General features: G+C 49.1%; 1 protein-coding gene across 1 annotated transcript in view; it reads left to right on the forward strand.

The window, feature by feature from the left end:
- The first annotated feature begins 3,024 nt into the window (after positions 1-3,024).
- Tsku (tsukushi, small leucine rich proteoglycan) overlaps positions 3,025-3,693 on the forward strand; it is a 14,311-nt gene continuing 13,642 nt past the window's right edge. Inside the window, exon 1 of the mRNA XM_010614162.3 lies at positions 3,025-3,280. The gene's annotated coding sequence lies outside the window, so the exon portion shown is untranslated. The remainder of the gene's footprint in view (positions 3,281-3,693) is intronic.

Raw genomic sequence — 3,693 nt, forward strand, 5'->3', positions numbered from 1 at the left:
ATTCGGAATATCAGTTTCCACATCTGTAAAATGGAGGTAATAATCAACTACCTAAGAACTTTGCTCAGAGTTTTAAAAAGTAAGAAGGTGTGGGGAAGGACTTTGCCGACCCCAAGACATTCTGCCATGTCCCCCAGTCCTCATACTAACCAAGGGGCTTTTAGGAAATATAACATGTCACCCGCCGACCTAGACTGACACAATCAGAAGTGGGGTGGAAGACATATTCTTTTTCCTCCAGCACTTGTTTTCTACTTTTTTCTTATGCAGTCCTGAAGCTCTGTTGACCTTAGGCCTGCTAACTGTTGACAGCTGGAAAGGAGACAATGCAGCAGGGAAAAAAAAAGAGAAAGATCTGGAAGCTGGTGGAGACAAACAGCCAAAGGGACTAGTGATGCCTTCTTACCACCACAGAGAGTTCTTTGAGAAGAGAGATCCTCGAGTAATCATCTTAGACCACAGGAGCTGGTCAGGGAAGTCAATTAAAAGCACACAGCCCTCTACAGTTTACAACATATTTACATCTGTATTAACCTGTTTGATCTTCCCAATATGTCTGTGAGGTAGAGCTTACTTACCCCCATTTTACAAGTAAGAAGACTAAGGCTCTAGGGAGGAAGTGACTGCCCAAGGTCCACAACTAGCCAGAGACAATTTGCACTTGGGACCCTTAGATTTCCTGAACTTTCTACTACACCACCCTCTGCCCTTTGTGGAGACGGCATGGTAATAGAAAGAGCAACAGGGTCCTAACTGTCCTCACTCTGCAGAGACTATGCTGTGTGTCTTGGTTACTTTTTCCTTGCTGAGACAAAATACCCACACCCACATCTCTAAGGAAGAGAGGTTTATTTCGGCTCACAGTTTGTAGGGGTTTCATTTCATAGTCTTCTGGTTCCAAGGCAGGGCAGCATGGCAGAGGGGGCAAGGCAAAGAATTGCTCATGGCATAGTAGGCAGGAAGTAGAGAGATCTAGGGAGGATGGAAGGAGAGGCCCTTCCAGGTCATGCCCCCAGTGACCCATCTCCTCTGACCAGGCTTTACCTCCCAAACCACATTTAGTTCTAAACTCATCATGGACTAATCCACTGATGAGTGTCACACCCTTACGATCCAGTCACTTCCCAAAAACCCCATCTATGAGCACAGGAGGCTTTGAGGGCATATCTAGATATAAACCATAACACTGTATAACTCCAGGCTGACTTCTTGCTCTTCTTGAGTTTCTCCACTATCAATAAAGGGTGGTTGTTGTTGGGATTAAGGGTCAGAATGATTTAAAAAGTACCCAGCACATTCTCTGACATGTCACAGGGGCCAGGATGACTTCAAGAAGGGTGAAGAAAATGGGTAACAAAAACAGTGCTCAAATACAAAGCGATTTGCAACACACTGTAATAGGAAGGGGGACTGACTTTGGCAGAGGGCTTCCAGGAGGAAGGGGACCTGGGACATAAGCTTGAAGAATTTGAGGGCACCATTCTCCCTCCTCATTTCCCTATGACAGAGCTTGGGACCTGAGAAGAGATGGTCAGAGGTAGAGGCCAGGGAGGCATATCACATAGGCCTGAAACACCACACAAAGGAGTTTGGCTTTTGGCTGTAAAGGGTTAAACAGGTAAATGTCATGAAGCATTTTGTAGATTTGTAGTTTAGAAAAGTCTCTCTTCAGGTAGTCTGAACAACAAACAGGAGCTAGGAGGAAGGGAGGAGCCTAGAGACAAAGTGATTGTCTACCAGAGGCTCAGTGAGGGAGGAGGGAGAGAGCTGCTGAGATTCTCCAGATGACCACCCGGGCAGCCACCTCCCAGAAGATCAAGGACAAGGTTGATTGTGGAAGCTCAGAAACTGCCTCTAGCTACCAGCAAGGTGTGAAGAATTGTTTACCACATTAATAAAGTGAGAGGCCCTTCAAGAAGCCAGCTGGGAAATTTACCATTCACTCCAAGCAAGAAAGGCGGAAAATCCTTAGTCCGAGGCCAGGGGCTGGTTGACTTCTTCAAAAGATGTCCTCCTGGTTAGCAGAAGAGGCAGCCCACACCTAGGCTGGACAAGCCATTCATTCCCCTGTCTGTACCCTCCCAAGCCTGCAGAATTTCCAGCCGCCATCCTAATTTATTAACTACAACCACGCACTGTGGTTCTTCCTGTGAGCTAGAATAGTGCATTGCCAAAGTTACCTTGTTTACCCCTCAGTTGTAGAAACTGTTTCCGAGAGGTTAGGTAACTTGCCTAAGCTTCTTTAGAGCTGCTAAATACTGTACAGGGCTAGAACCTGGGCCTGTCTCAGCTTGATCCTGCCCAGATACTGGTTTAGGCCCCTTTCCCAGCCAACAGGGAACCTTTGGGTGTGGGATGGTGGAAGGAGGGTTCAGGCTTCTCCCCAAAGGCCCAAAGTTAAGTTCCAGCAGGCCCAGTATTAAGCTCATCTGTGAGGAGGACTCCAGCCACAGAGGAGCATATGGTACCAGTACAGATGCTTTGCTGAGGACTCTGAACTGGATGATCTCAAGGCCTCCCAGTCAGAGGCTGGATCCTAACTGGGGAGAGCAAGGAGTGCAAAGAAGAGAAGGGCTCCTTCTGTCTGTATGGACAGGTAAGACCAGGCTCCCAGCTTTCACCCCTTACCTCTCTAACTGGCAGGGTCCAGGTGACTCCCTACAACCACAGGGCTAGAGCTCCAGGAAGGGCCCTGGAAGACCACTTTATTGTGTGAGCAGCAGGTCTGACTTTGCTGCAGAGACCCCTCCCTGCTTTCCCCCAGACACGCACGCACTCATGCATACACACATGAGCACACAAAAGCCCAACCAACATTTTGTTTGTTTTCTTAAAAAGTAATTAGGAAAGGAGTAAAAAGACTGGATGTAGCAAGTCTGGGCCAGGCAGGGGGAACATTGCCTAATGTTTCCACCCTCTCCAAAGTGGGGCAGAAGTTCCTGGGAGGTCCAGAGCAGGACAAAAGCTGCCACTACCCACCCCCATCCCTCCAGTGCAGAACTGTCCCCCTCTGAGGGGGGCACTGTCTGGGTGTGCAGTCTAGGACTCCCTCCTTTCTCTTCCAGGGCATGCGTCCATCAGATAATTCCTCCTTGCAAGCCTATATTTTAAGTTTTTTTTTCTTTTTCTTTTTGCATGCTTTCCTGCCTCTTTTTAGCAATATAGAGCTGTGGGAAAGGATGGACTGCAGGAGGAAGGGACAGATTTAAACTGTTGCCTGGCCCCAACAGTTTCCCTGCCTAAAAATCCTGCCTGAAGCTGATCTCTATAAAAGAAACAAGTAAGTCTGCTGGCTTTCTCCTCGCCTGCCAGTTATTCTGCCCAAGCCCAGCTCTCCTCTGTGGGCTCCTCTTTCAGCCAGTGTTTCTTTACTTCAGATTCTTTGGTCTCTCGATCTCTACGACGCTGAAAGTAAATCGGGGCGGGGAGGCGGGTAGAATTGGAGAAGAAACCCTCATCCACTCATCCTCTTTCTTACCAACAACTCTCTCTCCACACACACAGAAGCACACGCACTAAGGCGACCTCCAGATGTTCCCGACCGTGCGGCCATCTGCTGAAATTGCTCGGGTGCTCAGGGGGAGGGGGCGGGGAGCAGGGATGCAGGAAGCTGGGAGTGAGGCCTGGTGGAGTGGGCGGGAGCTGCGCACTTTTGAGACGCTCCCTAGGGTGGGACCCTGGCTCGGGCGGGGG

The sequence above is a fragment of the Fukomys damarensis genome, unplaced genomic scaffold (assembly GCF_012274545.1).
Source record: "Fukomys damarensis isolate Sample0158 unplaced genomic scaffold, DMR_v1.0_HiC HiC_scaffold_16, whole genome shotgun sequence".
NCBI classification, from domain to species: domain Eukaryota; kingdom Metazoa; phylum Chordata; class Mammalia; order Rodentia; family Bathyergidae; genus Fukomys; species Fukomys damarensis.